The 26,786-nt window shown below is 38.3% G+C and overlaps 1 long non-coding RNA gene across 5 annotated transcripts in view; it reads right to left on the bottom strand.

The window, feature by feature from the left end:
- Positions 1-26,786, bottom strand: part of LOC101886923 (uncharacterized) — a 73,959-nt gene that overhangs the window by 30,839 nt on the left and 16,334 nt on the right. For 2 of the 5 annotated variants that reach the window (XR_015497682.1, XR_015497680.1), the window contains exons 1-2: positions 9,521-9,611; positions 5,106-5,229 (exon numbers count right to left, since the gene is read on the bottom strand). This is a non-coding gene — a long non-coding RNA (uncharacterized LOC101886923). Of the gene's footprint in view, positions 1-3,604; positions 5,230-9,520; positions 9,662-26,786 lie in introns of those variants that run through there. The other 3 variants (XR_015497683.1, XR_015497681.1, XR_015497679.1) reach the window with 3 other exon arrangements.

Here is a 26,786-nt window from a genome sequence, read left to right as displayed (position 1 = left end):
GTTTTATTTTTCCTTTCCATTATTCCAAGCTTAACAATCTTTTCATAAGAAAAAAAAAGCCTATATCTGAGTGCATAAGTTGCAGAGAAATGAAAACGGAGCCTATGATCAAATCTCACCATTATCCTCCACTGACAGGGCGAAACCCGGCTCACAAAATGAATAGTGTGGGGTTGCTAGGCAACGTGCAGATTCTGACGATAACCACGTACTGTAACATGAAGAGAGAAGCTGAAGTCTGGTCACATGACTGTGACCGCGCACAAAATCATAAAGAGCTGCTATCGACTTCTAAATGATGTTGACGGGGGCTACATGGCAGATTTTAAACAATCATGTTTGCCTGCAGTTTATTGTTTGGCGGATGCTGGATACCGATTGGCCACTTAAAGCAGCTGGAAATTACATGGAGCAGAAAACACAAAGGGAACACTGTGTGGGAGAGTTCAGTTCATGGTTTGTTAGATCACTGTCAGCTGCTTTCCCATTTTTTGGCCTTAATAGACGGTACGTTGAAGAATTTGACTGCACTCTAAACAAATATCTGTTGATTAACCGTTTTTATATTTTGTTATTTACAAGTGTTGCCATTTTACGTATGGATAAACTATAAAAAGTTTTGCTTTAATAGTGACAAATTGGCTTTACTTAAATAAGTGAGTAAACCCAGAGTAACTTAGAACTGTTGATTTAACTTAATATTTATAATTATGCACATAGTTCATTTGCTTAAAGATTTTAAAACATTTAAAATCATTTTAAAAAATCATTTTTGACTAAAGTCAGTTAATTGCAACAGGTTTACTGACTTGTTTTAAGTAAAGTCAACTAATAAGTGCATGAATTGCATTATGAGACCTTGATTTCTGCTCCGTTGACTTTTTATGTTAGAAATTCAAGTCATTTAGGTCTTTAAAACATACTGTATGAATTTATAACATGGTTGCACTCATATGCCACTTTATTAGAGACACTGGTTCAACTTCACTTAAATGCAAATTTCTAATCAGTCAATAACATGGCAGACATGGTCAAGATGATCTGCTGCAGTTCAAACCGAACATCAGAATTGGGAAGAAAAGTGATTGAAGTGACTTTGAACGTGGCTTGGTTGTTGGTGTCAGACAGGCTGGTCTGAGTATTTCAGAAACTGCTCATGTACTGGGATTTTCACGCACAATCATCTCTAGGGTTTACAGAGAATGGTCAAAAAAGAGAAAATATCCAGTGAGTCGCAGTTCTGTGGGCGCAAATGCCCTGATGATGCCAGGACAGAGGAGAATGGCCAGACTGGTTCTAGCTGATAGAAAGACAACAGTAACTCAAATAACCACTCGTTACAACCAAGGTATGCAGAAGAGCATCTTTGAACGCACAACACGTCCAACATTAAGGCGGATGGCCCACAGCAGCAGAAGACCACACAGGGTGTCACTCCTGTCAGTTAAGAACAGGAATCTAAGGCTACAATTCACATAGGCTTACCAAAATTAGAGAATAGAAAATTGGAGAAACTATGCCTGGTCTGATGAGTCTCAATTTCTGCTGTGACATTGGTGGGGTCAAAACTTGGCGTCAACATCATGAAAGCATGAATCCATCCTGCCTTGTATCAATGGTTCAGGCTGCTGGTGGTGGTGTAATGGTGTAAGAGATATTTTCATGTCACACTTAGGGCCCAATACTACCAATTGAGCATTGTATCAAGACCACAGCTTATCTGAGTATTGTTGCTGACCATGTATGTCTCTTTATGACCATAGTGTACCAATCTTCTGATGGCAACTTCCAGCAGGATAACGGGCCATGTCATAAAGCATGAATTCTTTATGGCAAGTTCTTAAGGAAAGAGGGGATCAACTCAGTACTAGTAAGGTGTACCTAATAAAGTGGCCAGTGAGTGTACAATTAAGTTGGTAAAATAACAAAGCATAATTGCAGCATAAAAAAACTGACCTAAAAATGTTATTAAAGTCACCATTTCAAACTTTTTAACCAAAAGTTGTAGTTAGAAGGATAAACGACTGAAAATGCAATTCAAAAGCATAAATAAATGGAAAAAAATAACAATAAAAATACAAAAAAAACTTAGTGATATTTCTTACAGTGTGGAAGGAAAAGTTCAAACTTCTGGCACAAAGTCTTAAAAGTTTCAATGGATTTGGCAACACTTAAACCAGTCTGGTCATTCTTCGTTCTCCAGGGCATTTTCTCCTTTTCAGAGAATTCACTGTAAACCCTAGAGATGTTTGTTTGAGAAATCCCTGCAGATCAGCAGTTTCTGCAATACTCGGATCTGCCTTTCTGGCATCAACAACCATGCCACGTCCAAAGCCATGTAAATGACCTTTCTTCTCCATTCTGATGCTCAGTTTTATTTTCAGCAGGTTTTGACCACATCTACATGCCTAAATACACTAAGCTTAACTCAAAGCTAATTTCCTGAATGGGAGTAAATAGTCACTGGCATGTACTTGGCAAATCTACTATTCAGGTTAACAGAGAGCAAAAAAAAAAAAATTAAAAAATAGAATACTTAATGACATACAGTTGAAGTCAAAAATATTACCCCCTAGCTTTTTTTCAGTAGTTTACAGAACAAACCATCATTATATAATAACTTGCCTGATTACCCTAACCTGCTTAATTACTCTAACCTGCATAGTTTACCTAATTGTAATGTAATGTAATGTAATGTGTATTTGTAATGTAATGTGTATTTATATAGCGCATTTATTGTGTATGGCCATACACCCAAAGCGCTTCACAATCATGAGGGGGGGTCTCTCCACACCACCACCAGTGTGCAGCATCCACTTGGATGATGCGACGGCAGCCACAGGACAACGGCGCCAGTGCGCTCACTACACACCAGCTATTGGTGGAGTGGAGAGACAGTGTTAGAGCCAATTCGGTGGAAGGGGATGATTGGGAAGCCATGATCTTAAGGGCCGATAGAGGGACTTTGGCCAGGACACCGGGGTTACACCCCTGCTCTTTCACGAGAAGTGCCATGGGATTTTTAATGACCACAGAGAGTCAGGACCTCGGTTTAACGTCTCATCCGAAAGACGGCGCCCAGTGACAGTATAGTGTCCCCTTCACTTTTACTGGGGCATTAGGACTCACACAAACCACAGGTTGAGCGCCCCCTGCTGGCCTCACTAACACCACTTCCAACAGCAACCTAGTGTTCCCTAGTGGTCTCCCATCCAGGTACTGACCAGGCTCAGCCCTGCTTAGCTTCAGTGAGTAACCGGTCTTGGGCTGCAGGGTGACATGGCTGATTTGGCAATTAAATAAAAATTGGTAATTGGTAATTACCTTAGTTTAGCCTTTAAATGTCACTTTAAGCTGTATAGAAGTGCCTTAAAAAAGTATAGCGTAAAATATTATTAAAGATAAAATAAATCAGTTATTAGAAATGAGTTATTAAAACTATTATGTTTAGAAATGTGTTTTAAAAAAATATTTTCTCTGTTAAATAGAAATTGGGGGAAAAATAACAGGGGGCTTATAATTCTGACTTCAACTGTATACACATAAGAATAAGTTGAATTGAAGGAAAAAGATAGGCCTAAATCTACTTTCTTATTTGTTTTTTAGCCTTACAGAGAAGGATTTGACTGCACTCTAAAAATACCTGTAAAATAATCGTTTCAGTATATCACAATGTTGTGATAACACTTTACAACAAGGTTGTATAAGTTAATGCTAATCAATGCTTTGTCTAATATAAACAAACAATGAACAATACATTTATAACAGTATCTATTTATGTTTGTTAATGCTAACTTGCAGTGCATTAACAAACATGAATTTGGATGTTAATAATTTATTTGTAAATGTTAAATTATGATTTATAAATTGGGGCTGTCCCGAGCGATAGGCGTTTAGGGGAGTAATCGAGACCTACCTGAACTCGGACTTCCCTCTCGCCCTACAATGGGGGGAGCCCCGGGCTCGAGGATCTGACAAGTTCAGGGCTCTCTCCCGGGACAGCATGCCAAACAAGCTTTATAATCAATCATCAGCTAAGGGCGAACTCTTGAAGTGAAGTTTATTTATAAACTAATTTCGAGAGGAGCACACGCTTATGATTGATAGCACCTGGTCCACATTAGCTAATGCTGATTCACCAATCAGACGACTCCTTAACCACTATAAATAACCAGAGTATCTTACCTCAACCATCTTCGTCTTGAAGAATCCCCCCTACCACCCCTACTCCTCCCATTTCCTTGTCAGGGCAGCACGGAGGCCTAGTGGTTAGCACCACGGTCGCACAGCAAGAATGCCACCGGCTCGGACTCTACCTGGCCAGGTCGGCGTTTCTGTGCAGAGTTTGCATGTTCTCCTCGTGTTTGCGTGGGTTTTCACCGGGCTCTCCGGTTTCCTCCCACAGACCAAAAACATGTAACATAAGTAAATTGACAAATCTAAATTGACAGCATAGACACTTTATAGCATTTTATTCTACTTCCAACATTATCAAGCAGGGGAGAACTTGATACCTGAACTCGGACTTCCCTCTCGTCCTGCATCGGGGGGAGCCCCGGGCTCGAGGATCTCACGAGTTCAGGGCTCTCTCCCGGGACAGCATGCCAAACAAGCTTTATAATCAATCATCAGCTAAGGGCGAACTCTTAAATGTTGTCATAAATAAATAATTTAAAAAATGATGATGACGCCATGTGATCCGTCATCATGAAGCCGCAACTTTAAGCCCGGCTGCCCGGTTTTTCACGGCTCCGTTTTCAACTCCGCCCCCGTCTGTGCTCGGCTAATCTCGCTGATCACCGGCTGCAGCCATGGTTTAAGTCAACCGCACCTACTCTGTCATTGTAAATTTGTTTCGGGACAGGTAAAAGTGTATTGCGTCTTGTTAATTTTTTTCTAAAATGTAAATTTGTTTCATCTTTGGTAAAATAGTTTTCCCTATGTTATTGTGTCTTATCATAGGTAAAATTGTTTTCCAAAATGTACTATTGTCTTGAGCATTGTAAAAGTGTTTCACACTTTGTAATGTTGTTTTGCTCTTCCCGGCCACTTTAAACAACACCACTGAGAAAAGTAAACAATCACTTAACAATCAACAGGTCTACCTTTAAATCTTCATCAATTATCCCGTAGGCCAGCCTGTACACACGCCAGTGACCTGCTCACACCTGCAGCTTCTCCACGATGGACTTCCAGCGTTCTCCAGTTTCCGGCGCCTAGACTGCAGCTCTGCACAACGAAAAATGGTTGTGTCAATCTGAACCTGATTTTTCTCTAGGTTTTTTACTTCACTTTTGTCAATTAGTGAAGTTTGTTCCTCGTCACTGAATTTTGGAGCTGCGCATCGATGGTGTCAGAAACCTAGGAACCTAAGTTTAGTAATTGTTACAAAATATTTTTGTGAATATTTCTCTTTATTTCCTTTTGTAGACCACATTCTAGGTAATATCTCTGATGCATACCTCACCTGCATATTCAAGAAAGAAAATAAATGCTCATCACCAAGAATCTGTTCTTCACTCTTGATTTTCTAACTGAAATCAGATCCATATTTGGCCACCTCAGCCAGCTAAAATCTTGAATGTAGTGGGACTTCACTACAGATGGATTTCCTCTTCAGTGTTTGGACTGTCAGCTAAATTAAACCACACTGAACTGAACTTCAACTCTGAAAACTGGACTGACACAGTTTCAGTTTACTAAAACTTCTATCTTAAGCTGCTTTGACACAATGTACATTGTAAAAGCGCTATAAAAATAAAGATGAACTTAATAGTTAAGAATCAATGACCAATTGGAGAGAACGAATAATGTTTTTACTTCTGCAGCTAGACTCTATAAGATGGGAGCTTTGGTCACACAGATGACAATACAGCAGCACATGTTGGAGCATTTTGTGGAACAAGTGCATTGAGAACTATTAAACCAGCTGCATTTAAACAATGCAGGATCTGCTGCTGACATTAAAGCCGGAAAAGCAGAACAAGCCTGAAAATGACTCTAAGAGGCCTAACCCACGATTAGCAAATTTGCATCGATTTGTTGATCCAGGAACACGTCCCACTTAGCGAAATCACAGTAAGTGTGTTGAGCGTATCTGCTAACCACTAGGCGTAACCGAGTAAACATGAAAATACAGCCTGTTGCCTGTTGGAGCACATCTCTGAGAGTCGCCACGCGTGCATGAATCATTTTGCAAATCCAGGCTCTGATTCATGTTTTCATTCATGCGTCTAGGGTTTTGGCGGCTACAAAATAGATTTATCATACACTATTCATCCACTACCAGCTTGGGCACAGCTCGCTGAGTTTCAACAGTGCAAAACTGTGCCATTAGGAAGTTGCTTTCAGAAGCTAGTATCTTCCTAGTAGGGGATCCAGCTGTAAGTATCAATAAGCATCACAAACCCACAAGCTCAAGTCAATGAGCTGCTGCGACTCTCACAGCGCTGAGGAAACCAGTCAGCAGTAAACTGTAAATACACTGATGCAATGGGGTATGGAAGACATGCTATATTGCTTCAGATTTTTTTGAAACATGTATTAAAAGGTCACTGTACTATAAGAGGATATACTGGGGAGAAAAGATTTACACATTACTGTTTACTGTTTTAGTTACACACACACACACACACACACACACACACACTTAACAATTTATGCTATTTCAACAATTCTGCATTAATATTAACAAACATGACAGTAAAGCCATTAAAATGTGAAAGGTTGTTGTTGTTTTATAATCAAAGTAAAAGCATCATGATTTCTAGCACTGATTCTACTTATACAAATATAACAAATCTTCATTGAGCAAAAATTTCCAAATATTACAATGATTTCTATTGACAAATTTTGCAATATCAGTAGTAATGGTATAATAGTGTGAGTGAGCGTGAGAAATTGACCTATATACAGTACATACGCTCATTGGCCACTTTACTAGGCACACTTTATTAGTACCAGGTTGGACCCCCTTCGGCCTTCAGAAATGCCTTAATCGTTCATGGCATAACAAGGTACTGTAATTATTCCTTGAGATTTTGGCCCATATTGACATGATAACATCACGCAGTTGTTGCAGATTTGTCCATAATGTGAATTTCCCTTTCCACTACATCCCAAAGGTGCTCTATTGGATTGAGTTCTGGTGACTGAGGAGGCCATTTGAGTGCAGTGAACTCATTGTCATATTCATTAATTAGTCTAAGATGATTCTTGCTTCATGACATGATTGCCAGAGTTGCCAGAAAGTAAAGAGATGGACATGGTCAACAATGCTCAGGTAGGCTGTGGCGTTGACACAATGCTCAATTGGTACTAATGGGCCTAAAGTGTGCTAAGAAAATATCCCAAACACCATTACATAACCATCACCAGCCTGAACTGTTGATACAAGGCATGATGGATCCATGCTTTCATGTTGTTGACGTCAAATTCTGACCCTACCATCTAAATGTTGCAGCAGAAATCGAGACTCATCAGACCAAGCAATGTTTTTCCAATATTCTATTGTCCAATTTTGGTCTGCCTGTGCGAATTGTAGCCTCAGTTTTCTGTAGTGGCACCCAGTGTGGTCTTCTGCTGCTGTAGCCCATCTGCTTCAAGGTTCGATGTGTTGTGTGTTCATAAATGCTCTTATCTGTGTTCAAAAGCATTTGCACCCACAAAACTGACACTCACTATTCTAATTTTTTCTCTTTTTGCGTGAAAATCCTAGTACAGGGGTCACCAATCTCTGTCCTGGAGGGCCGGTGTCCCTGCAGAGTTTAGCTCCAACTTGCCTCAACACACCTGCCTGGATGTTTCAAGTATACCTAGTAAGACCTTGATTAGCTTGTTCAAGTGTGTTTGATTAAGGTTGGAGGTAAAATCTGCAGGACACCGGCCCTCCAGGAACAAGTTTGGTGACCCCTGTCCTAGTAGATCAGCAGTTTTTGAAATACTCAGATCAGCCCGTCTGGCACCAACAACCATGTCACTTAAATCGCCTTTCTTTCCCATTCTGCTGCTCAGTTTGAACTGCAGCATATCGTCTTGACTATGTCTACATGCCTAAATGCATTGAGTTGCTGCCATGTTATTGGCTGATTAAAAATTTACCTAATAAACCTACCTAATAAAGTGGCCAGTGAGTCTACATACATATATATATATATATATATATATATATATATATATATATATATATATATATATATATATATATATATATATATATATATATATATATATATATATATTAGACTTAGAAAACTTTATTGATCCCGCAGGAAATTATGTGTATGAATATGAATATATGAGTGTATGCATGCATGCATATATTTTCTTTGGAACTTAGGCCCTGTGCACACGAACATGGGTTGTCAAAAGAGCAGTTTTGTTGTTTTCAACACAAAAATGGAGCATCATGTGACTGAAACCGAATTTCCAGAAAATTCGGGTACAATGTATAATTTTTCACCTCATGACGTCAACGTGTGGGATTTCTATTTTCTGATTGGCTAACCTGACTAGGTTCACACCAAATGCTTAGACGCGAATAGGGCAAAATCTGTATGTTTGTGGCAAACGCATCTTGTTGCTTGCCCCGTGTCGTGTGACAGTAATCCGCCTCTCGTCACACATTAGGCATTAGCTTGTATGCAATAAACTTGTGAAACCCAGCATAAAAGTGTCTGTTGGTTGGGCATGCCTTTAACATATATCACAGTGCCTTTTTGTTTTCATATGAATGGAGATTTTTTTTTTTTTTAAAGATTCCTGTGTGCATGTGAACATGGCCTAAGCCCTTTTACATTTTGTTATTAAAGCTCTGCACCTATGGTAAAAAAAATCTACTTTTCAAGCTGTTTGGACAGATCTGTGTGTTGGTATAGTGTATAGACCGTCATACTAGGGGGATATGAACACACCCAGTCCTTTTTTTCAATTTAACTACAAAAAAAAGGGTCGGCCAATTGGAGCTGTTTTCAAATCGGTCGCACCATTACGTAGGTGTGCGATCCCCCCGCCCACCGAATTGATTGACAGCTGCGCGCATTAACATGTTCCGGTAGTCGCGTGTATATGTCAACAAGACCAGGCAGACATACGCAAAGCAACCGGGAATAAAAGGTCTGTTCTGTTCGCTAGGATCAGCAATCATCATCCAATGTGATTAAGAGTAAGTTTCACATGTTTAAAGTGTTTTAAAACAGAGTATGTGTGTAATTAATTACAGCGTTTTACTTCAGCTTTACTTCATCAGCACAGCCGCGTGTCAGAACAATTATAAAAGAAGACGCTTCAATCCCGGTTTGTGGAAGTTAAATCAGGTTTATTTTGTACATTAGCATAACAGATATCCACACAGTACTTGAGGTTAGCCTTAACTAAGCTAAGCGCGCTCTGTCTGTCTGCCTGCCTCCCTGCCTGCCTGCCTGTGTGTGTGTGTGTGAGTGTGTCATCAACTTTGTAACGATATTGTGTGTGACTCATCAATGCAACTTCACAATACTGATTAGTAAAGGTTAGTTCTTACTGTAGTATCTCACAAACGCTACGTGAGAGCTTTTTCCTTTAAGTCTGTCTGTTGTCTGACGCAGCTGAGGAAGGAGGCATGTAGAAATAGTGGGCGGGAAAGACTCGTCTTAAAGGCGCAGTACGACAAAACCACCCCCTGCTGGAAATCAGTATAAAACAGCATCTTGTAAAAGGTATAATGAAAAATCTGATGGGTATTTTGATCTGAAACTTTATATACACATTCTAGAGACACAAAAGACTTGTATTAAATCTGAAAAAAGGGGTAACCTAGGTGCCCTTTATCATAATCTTGCAGTTCACGTCAAATTATTGTTCAACATAGCATATTCTCTATGACAGGGGTGGCCAACCCTTTTCCTGGAGAGCCACCTTCCAGCAGATTTCAGTTGCTACCCTTATCAAACACACCTGAACCAATTAATTAGGACCTGAACACCAAGTGATAACTACAGGTAGGTGTGCTTGATGTGGGTTGCAACTGAAACTTGCAGGAAGGTGGCTCTCCAGGAACAGGGTTGGCCACTCCTGCTCTATGATTATCATATATAATGTCTTTTTTGTAATTGTAAAGCGGCACAATAGTGATTTCGGAGCAGGTTACACTTTTTACATTTGGATGGTGCCAAGAGACTTTTGAATTGAGAAGGAACAAAACAAAGACTATAGTTTAACTTTTAAAAAGAAACAGCCAATGTCGTCACACAAGAATAATATGAGAAACATATACTACGAGAGGGCAGCTCAGTGGTTAGAACTGACGCCTCACAGCAAGAAGGTTGCTGCTTTGAGTGCCGGCTGGGCCAGTTGGCATTTCAGTGTGGAGTTTGCATGTTCTCCCTGTGTTGGCGTGGGTTTCCTCCGGGTGCTCCAGTTTCCCCCACAGTCAAGACATGTGCTATACAGTAGGTGAATAAACTAAGTTGCAGCTGGAAGGGCATCCGCAATGTGAAACATATACCAGAATAGTTGGCGGTTCATTCCAATGTGTCAACCACTGAAATAGATGATAATTGATGATAGACATTATAAATGAGTGAATATATATATATATATATATATGATGGAAGAACGCAAAAGCTTGTGCAGTCAAACTGTTGCATAAATGCAATCTCACGCTCATATCTGAGAGACACAGCTCAACAGTATATCAACACAGCTGTGATTTCCTGCAGTTTTTATTTCCTGTAAACCATTTCTATTGTTTACAGAGAATGGTCAAAAAAAAGTGAGAAAACACAGCCTGCTGGTTAGGAACATCTATTTTGCATAACTAGATAATGTCATGTGCTTTGTAGAAAGAGATCTTGCATGAAACCAACTTATTTTCAACTTGCACTTTCGACTTTGCAGCAATTTTACAGTTATTTACTTCAAAAGAGCCCAGTAAAACACCACATACATTCTTTACAGTTCAATACTGCAATATGCACTGCTTAGTGGGTCATTTTAAAACTGGTACAGTAACTTACTGCATATTAGGAATTTGCGGTATTCTACTGTAATCAAAGTAATCAAGTTCTGCTACTGTAGCTAAAGACTAAAATGAGACAGTTAATGAATAAACGAGTCACTTGTTTGGAATAGAAGTATACTAAAAATAAAGGCTTTGTACTGGTAGTGTAAAATAAAAATAAATTACAGTAAAACTATAGTAAAAATAGTCATACTGTAAAATTAAAATGTAAAAAGGGCATTTGACTATAAAAAAATTACAGTAAGACTATTTTACTGTGAAATGAAATTGCAGTAGGGCCCTGCTGCTATCAGTAAGTTACAGCAAAAATACAGTAAAATGTCTAACAGTGTACATTAATCATTGCACTTACTGCATGAAATAAAGTGGTTGTATTATAGCTAGCCATGAAAACCAGAAAAAAAACTCTTAACACATTTACGTTGTGGCGATGCATCCCAATCATCACAAATACTAAGTTTGGTGAAAAAGAAATCATGGTTCGGGGTTACATTCAGTACAGGGGCTCGCGAGAGATCTGCAGAGTGCATCAACATCAACAACCTAGACATTTCAAAACATTTGTGCTATTGCATTACAAATCACAGGAGAGGGCAAATTCTTCAGTAGGACAGCGCTCCTTCTCATACTAAAAGCAAAGAAAGTCAAGGTGCTCCAGGATTGGCCAGCCCAGTCACCAGAAATGAACATTATTGAGCATGTCTGGGGTAAGATAAAGGAGGCGGCATTGAAGATGAATTCAAAGAGTCTTGATGAGTCTTGCAAGAATGCTTTCCAGAAGACTTTATTAATAAGTTATTTGAGTCATTGCAGAGATGTATGGGTGCAGTCCTCCAAGCTCATGATCATATTTTATTTTGGTAAAATAAGCGTAATCTAGAGGCCTTTGCTTTTCATATAAGACTCTTCTGATACCAAATGATCAACTAGAACTTTGAAAGGATTTAAAATCCTTTATATAATCAAACATTATTGCGTAGGCCACAAAAACATAAATAAAATGGATTTTAATAAGATTACTAAAATGTAAAATTACAACAATATAGAGTTTTTAATAGGGTAAGAAATACTAATATTAAATAATATGGGTTTTAAATTATTAACAAAACGTGATGAGAATTAAGAAACTTCATAAAGAACAGAAGCTTAAATAGTGGTAACCAATGAGGCGGACTCTATACCTGTGGATTGGTACAGTAGACAGGGAAGCACAGTTGAAGGCCAGGTGAGAAGGTTGGTAGGGAGAACAGTCCAAAAATAAAAGTAGAAAAATCAGCAAATCCAGAGGGCAGAGGCAAACACAGAATCCTTTAGGCAGGCAGAAGCATTGTCAACACCTGCCAGACAATCCAGTGTCAGAGAGACGAGCAGCAGACAGATGTAAAACTGGGAGAAGAATGAAAAAAGGTTAGTTGGATATGACACGACAGGAGAGGTCTACTGTAAAAACATAAACAATGTCAGAATACTGAAAGAAATGCTAGCTCTTTTGACCCAAGACCTCATATTGTCATGAATGATCAATTCTGTTTCATTTATTAACCAAAGTAAATGTTTTAGGTTTGTTTGAATATTGTGCATCTCTTGTACAGAAAAGGACATAAGTATTGAACATGTTGTGTTTTTTTCCTGGGAATAATATTTCTTAAGGAGCTGTTGACATGGAATTCAACCAGATTTTGTTAAAAACTCAAACTGTTCAATCATAAAAATAAAAATAAAATTTAGTCATGTGTAATGAAAATAAAATGACACAAGGAGAAAGTACTAAACTACTGAAATGTATTTATTACTTTTTATAAAATACTTTTTCTTTTTTTTGTTGATGGCAGCATAAAGACACCTTAAATATGGAGAATGAAGTCACATGTATTGATCAGGTGTGAGTTTTTTTTTCAGAGACTTCAACAAAGTGTAAAATCTTGATGGTTCTGTGGGTCTCGTCTATCAAATCTGGTCTTTATTTTGTATTTTCAATTGGGTTCAAGTCAGGTGATTGGCTGGGCCATTCTGGTCTGGTGATTGGCCATTCTACAGCTTGATTTTCTTGAGTTTCCTTGGCTGTGTTTTGGATCAGTGTCTTGCTGAAATGTCCACCGTGGTTTCATCTTCATCATCCTGCTAATGCAGATGTTGGACTGAAGCAGCTAATTTTCATTTACATTGACAAAGCAGAAGGTTGCTGAAGAAATACTGGGATTTCAGCTGCTGTCTGGGCTTTTACTGCCTTTCTACACACCCCTTTGTTCATGTGTTCAATTCTTTTTTCCTGCGTCATTTGATTTTATTACACATGACTTTATTTGTAAAACAAATAGTTTTGTTTTCTTCGCGTATATGGATTAATTTGGTATTTCAACGTAAGCCAAGGGCACCTTTAGAAATATGTTTTCTGAGAAAAATAGTGATTTATAAAATTCATGTCCCCCACTTTATCTGAGAAATAAAAACAATACTCGCATATCCTTGCTGGATGAAGAATGAGATGCCCAACGGTCAGTTGATGGGTAAAAATTGTGCAGTGATTGCCCAGAAGGCCTAATCTATGGTCCTGAAAGAGTGTTGCAACAACATTCACCAACAACATAAAACCCTCAATCTGTTAATAAAGGTTGGTTCAACATTGTTAAAAGGCTACTACATGGAGGCTGTTAGATTTTGCTGCATTTGGCTTCAATAACCTTGGATGGCTTGCCAATGTATTAGATTACTTTAATACATAAAATAAGTACATTGACAAAAGTTCTTACAGGGAGAAGACTTTATTGAGAACAGTGAATAGTTTAGTTTCTCAGCATCTATGTTAAACTGTCAGTCTTCAAGTAACTTAACCCACTTTATACTAACTACAAACAAACCATTGTGTTTACTCAGCTGAGTAGGAAGCTCTTTTTGGATGCCTCAGATGTTGTTTTGTTTATAAAAGGATCGTTTAGGGTTTACTCAGCTACAGTTGCCTTGAACCAAGCTCAAGCCTCTTGTCCCCATCCACTCTCTGTGGCCTGCACTCACACTGCTGTTACCTTCTGAACCTGAGCACGCCTATGTCATCGATGATGCAACTGTTCAATTTAACAGGAAGCGTCCTCGCTTAGATTGTTTTAATTACAGTGCATCCGGAAAGTCTTCATATCGCTTAAATTTTTCCACATTTGTTTATGTTACAGCCTTATTCTAAAATGGAATTTCCTCCAAATTCTACACACAATACCCCATAATAACAATGTTAAAAAAAGATTTTTTGAAATTGTTGCAAATTTATTAAAAATAAAAACCTGAAAAATCACATGTACATTAGTATTCACAGCCTTTGCTCAATACTTTGTTGATGCACATTTGGCAGCAATTACAGCCTCAAGTCTTTTTGAATATGATGCCACAAGCTTGGCACACCTGTCTTTGGGAATTTTTGTCGATTCCTTTTTGCAGTAGCTCTCAAACTCTGTCAGGTTGGATGGGAAGCGACGGTGAACAGCCATTTTTAGGTCCCTCCAGAAATGTTCAATAGAATTTAGGTCTGGGCTCTGGCTGGGACACTCAAGGACATTCACCGAGTTGTTGTAAATCCACTCCATTGATATTGTGGTGGTGTGCTTTGGGTCATTGTCCTGCTGAAAGATAAACTGTCGCCCCAGTCTGAGGTCAAGAGCATTCTGAAGCCGGCTTTCGTTCAGGATGTCTCTGTATATTGCTGCATTCATCTGTCCCTTTATCTTGACTAGTCTTCCAGTTCTTGCTCCTGAAAAACTTCCCCACCTGAGAGGCCTGACTGGTGGATTGTTGCACAGATGGTTGTCCTTCTGTAAGGTTCTCCTCTCTACACAGAAGAATGCTGGAGCTCAGAGAGAGTGACCATTGCGTTATTGATCACCTCCCTGACTAGGGCCCTTCTCCCCTGATCACTCAACTTAGATGGCCGGCCAGCTCTAGGAAGAGTCCTGGTGGTTACAAACATCTTACACTTACGGATGATGGAGGCCACTGTGCTCATTGGAACTTTTCAGAGCAGCAGAAATTGTTCTGTAACCTTCCCCAGCCTTGTGCCTGGAGACAATCCTGTCTCGGAGGTCAACAGACAATTCCTCTGTCTTCATGCTTGGTTTGTGCTTTGACATGCACTGTCAACCCTGGGACTTTATATAGACAGGTGTATGCCTTTTCAAATCATGTCCAATCTACTGAATTTACCACAGGTGAACTCCAATTTAGCTGCTGAAACATCTCAAGAGTGATCAGGGGAAACAGAATGTACCTAAGCTCAATTTAGAGCTCTATGGCAAAGTCTGTAAATACTTATGTAGATGTGATTTGTCAGGTTCTGTATTTTAATAAATTTGCAACAATTTCAACAAATCTTTTTCCACATTGTCATTATGGGGTATTGTGTGTGAAATGTTGAGGAAATAAATGAATTTAATCTATTTTGGAATAAGGTTGAAACATAAACAAATGTGGAAAAAGTGAAGCGCTATGAATTCTTTTAGTTGGACTTACAGTGCATCTAGAACTAAAATGCACACAATCTTCCAAGGCTAAATTGTGTGTTTTTTGGAAATTTCTCCAGATGTGCATTTTAAACTCCTGCCTATAATAAGAGTCCAACAGCCACAATGGAGGAGGCCATAGAAGCACCTTCAACTACTGTGAAAGACACAATCAGATCAGTTATGCTTTTATCATTCCTGAGAGTTTAGTCTCCGCTGCAACATTTCCAAAAAAAATCCTTAAAATGCACTTACTGACTATTAAGTACACTTCAAACTGTCAACCTTTAGATCATTAAACGCCTTCCGAAAAATTGAGAGCAGAAAAAGGCAAGAAAAATGAAAAAATGGAGCGAGAGGAAGTAAATAAGTCATATTGTTTTCCCCCGTCTGACTATTTATGAACTCATCTAATGCTCTAGGTGACAGTTTTTGGTTTAAAATTTAAATAATTTTCCCATCAGAATTCCTGTGGTGGCAGAGAAGGATGAGATTTAAATGTGCAATGAAATTTCACCGTCCTACGATCCTCCTCAGCGCACACACATGCTGTACGTCGAGCCCGGCTGCCTGACCTGAGAAACATCTCACTGTTTTCCACACTATAATGGAACCTTTGCTTTCTTTTCATTTACATTTGTTTGAACAGGGCACCTGGCACGGCACAGAAATCATTGCACGGCGGGAGAACTATTTGCATTGTAGCTCCATTTGCTCCGATGAATTTTTCAGGAAGATGTGACAACCTCATGCATACTGATATGATGCCTGCGTTTTTGCATACGGGCTGCTACCGAACGGGTCTTAATCTTGCATTAGGGCTAAAACACCTAAACAGCACACGTTGAGAAGCCAAAAGAGATGAGAGTCTACTGTTCTGAGGGCCGACTTCAGCGAGTGTCCCCTGTCTCACGAGGTTACAGCGCTAGCTCCTCAACTCCGGCACTCGCTAAATAATGAGACAAGACAAGAACAGTAGAACTAATCTAACAGCTTTAAAGAGTGCGAGGAACTAGATGAGTGAGGGGAGAGCGAGAGGTGAGACGATGCGGGGAGAGAAAAAGAGAAGGAGCAGATAAGACATAATCAGGCGTGAATACAATCTACAAAACGTACAGATATAATTTGGTATTCCAGCAAGGGCTCCTGCCTCGGCGGTGAGGCGAAGCAATCATCATTTGCAGGAGAATGTGCTGAGAGTTTCCTTTAGATCACTGCGGCTCAAACGCATCAGTCAAGATCTCAGACAGACCACAGATCAGTGGCTTTTACTCAGACAGGTAGCTGAAATACTGTTTTTTGGGGTTTCGTTGAGAACTATGAAAAACTACGAAGCTAGTAGGGTTGCAAGATACTCCGAAAATATGCTATGCTGTTGTTTAGTTTTACGTTAATGATATTTCTAACTTGTTTAAACCCATTTATTATAATGTTTTAATTTATGTCATGATCACTCTAAAATAAACAGGCAACAGATATTTTTCTGAGATAAATTAATGTAAAACTATTTCAAAGTGAAAACATTTAGGGTTCTATAATAACGATCTAGGCGCAAAGTCTAAAGAGCATGGCACAAAAGCATTAAGTGCGTGTCTGAATCCACTTTTACTATTTAAAGGATGGAAAAATACGCTCTACGCCTCTAACAAGGTTGTGCATATTTGAGCATAATGTGAAACAAGAGTCTCATCTCCCATTCCCTTTAAGAGTCAGTTGTGTCGCTCCATGGCACATTTGCTATTTACATGGCGGACTTTGTAAGTGGAAAAACTAAATGCTTCACTTGTAAGAAAACAGTTAGACAAACCATCTGCAGCGTGAGCATAAAGACCGAGCCTCCTCCATTCAGTCTCCTTACTTTCTCTTTACCTCTTAACTCCTTTACTTTAGTTGATAAGGAAACAGTGTTGAACGCACTCAGCTGAAGACATCAATTAGCCTACATATTTAATTTTGTTTGTTAAGTGCAAAGTTTTGTTTCAAAACTATTTCTAAATTCAGTTCTAATTTCCAGCAAATTAATAAATAAATAAAAAATAATGATCCATCAGTTATATCCAAACACACGTCCTACTCTTATGGCTTATACAGTATGGTGATGCATAAGTCTTCAAGACCAGAAAGATGAACAAATCTAAACATGTTTTTATTAAAGCAAACATAAATATGAATATAATAATTATAATATATAATATATAATAAACAATACTGCTAATAATAATAACATTATACAAGAGCAAATTGTCATGAATAAACTATAAAAAACCAGCTAAGATGAGCCATGGAGGTAGGTTTTATTTTTATGTAGAAATTTTTTTTTTAATCATTTTAATCCTTTAATTATGTTTTATATGTAAAAATATTTGTGTATTGCTGTACATACGGTGTGTATTAAGTAATGTCTAAGCATTTGGACCTGCAAAGGCGCATAACCAAAGCCCTCTGCACTGGAATATAGACCATTTTTTAAGCTGGTCAATGGCGCAGTCTATTAAAGTTCCTCAAAATAGCAACACGTAAACAATGCGCCTTAACACACCTCCTTTTTAGACCGGCACACCTATGAGACCACAGAATGGCACAAATGGATTTGCTATTTAAACAACATGGCACAAAGCGTGAATATTACTGTTGCGCTGGTCTGAAAATAGCAACAAATCGCACCAAACACATCTTGCGTATTATTGATTGACATTTCCTGTTGATATGATTACACGCATTACTATGAAGACATGTTAATACACGACTGTCAATTAATTTTGTGGGTGGGGAAACAAAACTCCAAATTCTCTAAATGGGAGGGATTTAGATCCTATTTTAACCTCAGGATATTAAAAATTTATTTTATTGACTTATTGTCTTCATATCACCCCATTATGACTGTAGACACCCTATACCTACACACGTCTGTCCAAACAGCTCCCAAAAGATTTTCATCATAGGTGCATATCAGAAAATTGGCTATATCAATAGGAATAAATATTCAATACACAATTTAGAAACAATTTACTTATAAACATACAGATGACAACAAAAATAAAAGTAGCAAAAGATCATATAAGATGGTCAATTGCCACTAAAACATTGCCATTAAAATACTTTCTCTAATATTATTTAAGATGGCATGATGAGGTATTTTTGTGTGTTTGCATGTTCTTCCCCTTGTTTGCGTGGGTTTACTCCGGGTGCTTCGGTTTCCCCCACAATCCAAAGACATGCGCTGTTGGTAAATTGGGTAAACTAAATTGGCTGTAGTGTATGAGTGTGTGTGGGTGTTTTCCAATAATGGGTTGCGGCTGGAAAGCCATCCTCTGTGTAAAATAAATGCCGGAACAGTGAGAGGTTCATTCCACTGTGGCGATCTCTGAAATAGAGACTAAGCCGAAAGAAAATGAATGAAGGAATGAATGAATCAACATTTAAAAATATATATACACTTTTAAAATATATGTTATAGTCAAATAATTCTTGCACAAGTCACAAATTGATTTCTCTTCAGTGCTTTCTACAAAGCCCCATCCTCTAAACTAGGCATGGGATGATAACCGTATTCAAGGTATACCGCGGTTTGGAAAAGTCAAGGTTTTAAAACCGCCAATATTTTCCGCTATATCTTAAGGTATGAGTGCGATTTTTTATTTACATTTTTTTCTTTAGCTTTGACGTGTTTACTGCTCCAAAATATTATACATGTTTCTCAAAATAAAAGGTGTCTGCTGTGTCTTAAAATGTCTTAAATTTTCAAAAACTAAAATAACAAAAAAAAAATTACTGAAATATGCTGTTGTGGGTCTTAAATACTTTAAAACAGGTCATCATTTTCACTAATTGCCCATGTAAAGCTACAGCCAATCAGTGCAACCAATAAAACCATCTAAATGGTTTAAAAAAATTAACATTTATTAACTATTTAGCAATGTGATTTAATTGTCTTTCTTACATCCTTACAATAACATTTGTTTAAAAGTTCTCCATGTTTTCATGCATAAATGTATGTTGTAATGTGTTATAGCTTTTAAAACTTTGAGGCATTCTGATTGTCTTTAATATTGTTTATGCTACATTGAATTCGTGAGAAATATTCTGTTTTGGTTTGATTTTCAGAAGACTTTTATTTAATAAAGACTAATATTTTATTTAAAGACTAATATTTTATTGAACATTAGGAAACAAAATTACATTTTAATTTTTTTTAATTTACGTTTTGCATAAATTTTGTTTATTATAGGCTTTAAAACATGTCTTTTTTTAAAGAAAGGTTGTGCTAATAAAAATATACTGTATTTATATAACTAGAGTTTGCTTGTTTTGACAAAAATATGTGGCTAAGTAATAACTGAATTTTTATTTCAATTGGGCAAGTAAAAAAATTCCACTGGGTATTACAGAAAATTATTATTATGAAAGTCTGAAATTTCATTGATAATGGTCTTAAAAATGTCTTAAAAGTCTTAAATTTGACATTATGAAACCTGCAGAAACAAATGTTTTTACCCAGACATTTTAAAAAAAACATATTTTAGAGCAGTAATCACAATTTTATCCAAGGTTATCATACCTTTAGAAACTTATACCGGCCCATGCCTACTCTAAACACATGTCAGCCAGCCAGAATACACAGAAAAGCCAGACAAGAGTATTTCTGATTGGCTAAAAACTGAGCTGCTGCTCCCCTGACTTTTTATTTTCCATCCAACACATAAAACACTCAAAACTCTTTTAATGCACACTATCATGCGCATTAATTATAATAAGGTGTTGGTAGAGAGACGGATGTATTGATGTTTAACAGGTTCATGAGTTCGATATAATTGACAACAACATCTGCCATGAAGCAGCCAAGCATTTCTCTGTCTATTACAAGTCCAATTGTCTTTAAAGAGCTCGCCGCCTCGCAGACTCAGAAAAACACCCCGTCTCGACACCCCCATTAAACCGGAAAATAATGACTGAGCGCAAATGGACCGAGCTCCATTCGCAACATGAATTACATCATACCGGTAAATAGAGTGACCCGTCCTAATTAGAGGACAGAATAACAGGATTGTTACAGTAATCTTGGCCTGCTGCTCTGCGGCGCCACTGTCATTGACTGAGAGCACACACACAAAAAAAAAAAAACAGAAGCGGGAACTCAAGCTAAATCTATTCATTAGCCATAGTCTCCAATGCAATCAATAACACGCCTTTCCAATTACACCGGCCGAGATCCACAGGAAATTCGTGCTGTATTTAAAGCGGTTAGAAGCACGGACTGCGGCGTGACTTCTCCGCCAGACTCCCCTCGAGTCTAACAAACTAGAAACTAAAAGCAACTCTCACCCCTTACTGGGTTCTTCTCATTTTAATATGCACCCGGAAAATGTGTTTTCATCTTCCTAATTGACCGCAGATTCAATACGGCCTCAGCTGTGATTCAAACCACTTCTTTTTTTTTTCTTCCCGGGAGCTATAAAAATTCTTTATACGCATTTTAATCAATGTTTTCATAGATACATCTGCGGGAAATGATCAGGATAATGAAATATAACACAGTCTGTTTACATCCACTTCAGCGGGCCAATCTCACCACAGAGATTGCAGAGTTCGGCTTAAGGGGCAACAGACGCAAATGCCGTATTTTGTTTACAAAACCCTCAATAAGTGACTATTCAGAAGTCAGACGGCATGCTGAATAAGAGCAAGAATTTGTTACGCTGCACAAATCCTGCAACCATTTTGTGAAAAGACAAGCAACCAGAATATAACAAATTAAATCAAAACGTCAAATCAAAATTGTTTTTGGCTGCCGAAATGAAACTGAAATAGAGCATTAGATGAAAACATAAATGCAAATGAGAAATGTTGAACTGGCAACAATAAGTTAAATATTAAGTACCAATAACAATTCATTGGATTCACCTTGTCTTCGGTTCATGTCTATGGTTTGGTTTCTGCTCAACATGAGGCTGAATTAGCTACACTGTTTTGCTGTGATCACACCAGATGCGGCAAACGCGAATGAATTACGCTATTAGTTCGTAAATAGACACATGTACATTTTGAATTTACTTGCTTCATTCACGCGTGAAATTCAATTCACAATAGACACAAATTCATATCATGGGCAGCGCTTCTGTCTGCCCGGTGACTAGCTTCATTGCTAAATGGCCCAATATGAATTTTATTAAGGGAGTAGCTGTGATATGTGCTTTAGGAAGGCTGAACAACAGCATAGATTCATTTGGAGCTGAGTCTGAGTCCACTAGATCCTTACAGAGGTTCACATAGCTCTGTGAGTTACCTACCTGGCTGATGAAGGCTTTCAGCTGTGCTTCCATCTGAGCCCGGCACAGTTTGATGAGCTGTTGTCCAGTAACGGCAAGAGGATTTCCCCTTTGGGACACTACTGGTAATACGTCATAATTACACCCCAACAAGAGAAAGCTCCGGATTTTTTAACGCAGTGCGAAGGTTTGCTGAAGTTAAAATTTTCCAACTCGAGTGATTTGCGCATTAAGCACATCAAACGCACAAAAGGCTCAACTTGTGCTACCTCATTCATGCGAATCACACCACAGGATGCGTGTTCGCATCTTTGAATTGATTTCACATGTAAATCACTTACGCTTGATGCTTCATCTGCGTCTGGTGTGAACACACCATTAGACTTTGCCGCAATTTTACAGTTATTTACTGCAAAAATGCCAGGTAAAATACCACAGAATTTCTTTACCGTCCATTACTGTAATATGCACTGCATTGGGGGTCCTTTTAAAAACTTTTACAATAAGTGACTGCATATAAGGAATTTGTGGTATTCTACTATAATTAAAGTAATCAAGTTCTGCTTCTGTGGTTAAAGACAAAATGTTTGTCACTTGTTTGGAATTTATAAAATTTAATAGTAAAAACTAAAAATAAAGGTTTTGTACTGCTAGTGTAAACTGTAAACAAATTACAGTAAAAGGACTGTAAAATTGTCATGCTACAAAATTTAAATGTGATAAAGGGCATTTGACCATTAAAGGCTTTTACAATAAAATGAAATTGCAGTAAGGCTTTTTTACTGTGAATTAGATTTACAGGTAAGTTACTGTAAAGGGGCAGTTGCGGTAACTTGCTGGCAACAGTAACAATTTCTGGCTTTTTTGCACCAGTCCTGAGTTTTAGGTGACATGAAGTAAAGGTCTGCATTCCCACAGCAGTACTGCACAACAAGACCAAATTTCTTTTGGCGCTGGCATAAATTTACAAATAAAATGCGGTAGCAGTCGGTGACTCTGGTGTAATTTGAATGAGCGCGGGCAGTCTAATAATATAGCATTCCCGAGTCCCAACGTTATTTCGGAACAGAATATCTGTGATTTCCTTGTTCTTATTAAGTACTGGTACAGCCTGTGTAACGACAGTTACACATGCTAAAGGCATGACCAGTGCTTTCTGTGCATGCATCATACCAGTCCTCAGAGCAATCTTTATCATCCTGAGAGAGCAAAGTGAAGGTGTGCTGTCCTTCAGCTTCAATCAGAAAACGGTCAGTTTAGTGTTAGGAAACCACATTAGGCAAGTCTGATGTATGAGAGTTTTTACATGCATCATAGACCTAAATGGAACAATGACCTTTTGCGCGATGTAAAAATACCTTAAAGTTTTTCCTTTCAGCAGGCATAAGACTAAAACCTCAGGTTTAAGGAGGCACTCATGTCTCATCACAAAGGGGCAAACAAAACTGATATTTAGCCCACAATCCTTGCACAACCTACAGTTTTATCTGTTATTTCTCTCTTTTGGTAGTACCCAATTTAAACATGAGATTTTGGAAACAGATCTCAATTTAGCGGGAACGGTTGGGTAGAATATTATTCTAAGTGGGCAGGGGGTGAACAAAGATTGAATATACTGCAGGAGCAGACGGGTGCGAAATAAAACCTTGCTGGAGGGAGACTAAAAAAATCAGTCCTGCGCAGACCTCTAGCATGAAGGTAGCTCAGCTTTAGTCATTCTTTATTGCCATGTTTTCTTACACCGCTAACTAGGGGTGTCAAAATTAATTGTTTCTTTGGTGCACTGCGGCGCAGATGGGACAATTCGATATCGGTTCAGTAATAGATCATACCGATTATTATGTACTGACGTCATTTATCTCCTATGCGCGATATCGCAGTAGAATACTATGGCGAAGGATGCGAGGGAGAGTAAATAACACTTCTACTACTTAAAAGGTAGATAATTATGCACAGTTCAACTGCTTATGAATTTGCTGGAGAGTCTTCCGCTGACACTAAAGAAGGCTATTTCATTACTAGGGAGATATGCTGTAAAACTCCATCTCTGCCGCTCTCTCTCTCACACTCTTTGAACATTTGAGATTTAGATACATTCAAAAAGAGCGTTTTCTTTGAGCAGGCCAAGATAAAGGTACAGTTCATATATCTTACTGCTGTATTAAATGACAATATTGTATTACAAATAACATATAAATATAGATATATTTATAGATTTGAATAAAAAAATATTGTGTGAAAAAAATAAAAATCTAATTGATTATGTAAGCATCGTTAATGCACCGTGATGCACCGAGATATCGGGTTGAATCGAATCGATGGCATGATAATTGTAACCGAACTGTGAGACCAGTGTAGGTTCACACCCTTACCGCAAACCTTCTCAGAACCAGGTTGTGTTCTGGTTTAAACAAGACAAACTGAGATTCAACCAATCAAAGCAAAGTGACACATCTCTAAACCACTCCCCAAGGTTTTAAACTTACAGTTCTAAAGTGTAGGCTACAATTTACCCTCTTAGGTAGGCTCACATAGAATCTGCATGCACAGAAAACTACAGATTTCTGCAGATTTTTAGCGCATCATTGAGTCAGTTTATTTACTTGTGTAAATGAGTGTAAATTTCTATTTATTCAGTTTTTAAATAAAATTTAGTCATATTATTGACTAATATGAAAATGTTAAATTGATTTATTTACAATACAGTCTTGTAGTAGATATATTAAATGATAGACTTGCTTTATTTACCAAATAAGTTGATTTGCATTGTAAACATTAAATAAAAGTTAAAGTTGAGCAAATTTTTTTCTATATTAAAATATTTAGTTACGATACTCCCAAAATAAATCCTCATAAATCTGCAGATAATTTTTTTTTAACAAATTTCTCAGTAGAAATGCCAACAACAATGTCCACAGATTCTGTCTGTCCCTAAAGGTCAAAACGCTTATATGTTGTTGTTTGATAGCCTACTTTCTCTTATACAGTGTGTTAAATTCTCAGTTCATGACCTCTTTAAAAAAAACTAACTGACAATATACACAATGCAATAACACTGCTAACAATAAATTAATTAATAAGCAACCAGTGCAGAAACTGATGCACATTCTCATTAGATTTTTCACCTGACTAGATTACAAGCAGCTCACAATATACCTCACACAGTGAAATCATCATGACGGCTGATCTCGAAGGAAGCGGACAACAAATCTCCGAGGCATAAACTGCGAGAAGCGGCGTTTTGCGTCAGCCGGTGGCTCCCGTTTGTCTCTCTCACACACACACATTTCCCTTCTGCAACAGTTGTGATAATGCTGTTTACATCATCTCTCAGCAAACGGACAGAGACGATCACAATTATCTGTAAATATCTGATGTGCAGGCGCGAGCGCAGTGACAGGCCGATGTGGTTTGCAGGTTATAAATAGCTTGTGTTGCAGCCGCTTTAAGAGACTGAACGGGTGCCATAACAATGCCATGATGTCTTCCTGCGGAGAGCTGCACCCCTGGTCCCGCCTCCCACCTGCTTTAGCTGGGTAATGAAATATGTCTGCTGTGATGTATGGCTGCTGGATGGCTCCAAATCGAAAATTGAATCACACTAACTTAATTTGCGGTCGGGGCAATCAAATTACTTGTTTTGGCCAGAGTATTTCAACCCGCGCTGGCGATGAATTCATCTTGGTGAGAGGCCTGTCAGAGAGAGGCATGTTTGCGGGCATCACCTCCAGCTGGAGAGGGAGGTCTGTGTGGTCCAGAGGACAGGAGGAGGCTGGCGGACACCGCGGACAGGCCGTTATCTGCCGCCGGAAGCAGTGAGGAGAATCCCAAGGCGCGCTACCAAAGATCTGCCAGAGTTTTATGAGGGGAGGAAACTGTTTTACTCTGCTTCCATAGGCTATGTTGCGTTTCAATTCTCCAGTGGGACAAACAAGTGTGTATAAGTTATATTAAAAGCATTAGATCGGCATTCCATTGTTAATAATATAATTACTGTATTAGGCTTCAACTGTATTTTCGTGAGAGTGAGACGTCAGAGTGTTGCCGGGTTGCCGCATTCAGAGAAGTATGCTGGAGGCTGTTTGTCCTGGTTTGGGACTGAATTTAAGCCAGTGGTGGTGTTGCCAATATTGTATGAGTTGATGGATCATGAATCCTTAAGTGTCCTTAAAAAGGTTTTGGACACTTAATGTGTAAAATATACATTCTAATAAATTTTTAGTGAGACTTTATTTTAAGTAATACTTCACTCCATTTACTACTGGCTTATTACCTGCCTATTATTAAGATGTTAACTGTTCATTAGCAATATTTAAAGTATATGATCTTACATCCCTAATTCTTCCAAATACTAAACCCTACTACCTTAATAACTATTAATAGGCAGCTAATTAGAAGTTTATTAAGCTAAAATTCTTTGTTAATTGTATGAATTGTGACCGCCCGTTTCGCTTTTTTTAAAAAACACCCACCCTAGGTCACTTTTTCACAATTAGGGCCTGTAGAGATGTGGAGGAAGAGAGAGAGAGAAACAGACACACACACACACACCTGCAAATGCAACCAAAAATAAATGAATTAATTAAATATATATGGTCTCCTACACTCTCAGAAATAAAGGTACACGAGCTTTCACTGGTGTGGTACCTTTTCAAAAGGTACAAATTTCCACCTAAAAGGTCCATATTAATACCTTAAGGGAACATATTAGTACCTAAAAAGTACAAAAGTGTTCCTCTTAAATATTTTAGGTACTGACATATAATTTTGAGGTACCAATTAGAACATTGAAGTGGACGCTGACAACAGGGAGTGCGGATCCAAATTTATTAAATGGATTGATCAGGCAAGAAACAGTCGACACAGGAGCAAACTGATGTTTATGGGCAAGCCAGAGTCGTGGTCGATAAACAGGCAGATGGTAAGTACTGGCAGGGAGCAGGCAACATAAACAAACAAAACAAAGCAAGGTTCGAAAGCACGGAAGGCAAGGCAAGGAAAACGTGTTGTAATGTTCACTAGTTTACAAGACTCAGC

Source organism: Danio rerio, chromosome 8, assembly GCF_052040795.2.
Source record: "Danio rerio strain M-AB ecotype USA chromosome 8, GRCz13ab, whole genome shotgun sequence".
NCBI lineage: Eukaryota > Metazoa > Chordata > Actinopteri > Cypriniformes > Danionidae > Danio > Danio rerio.
The sequence above is the reverse complement of the archived record's forward strand: the minus strand, read 5'-3'. Positions and strand labels throughout refer to the sequence as shown.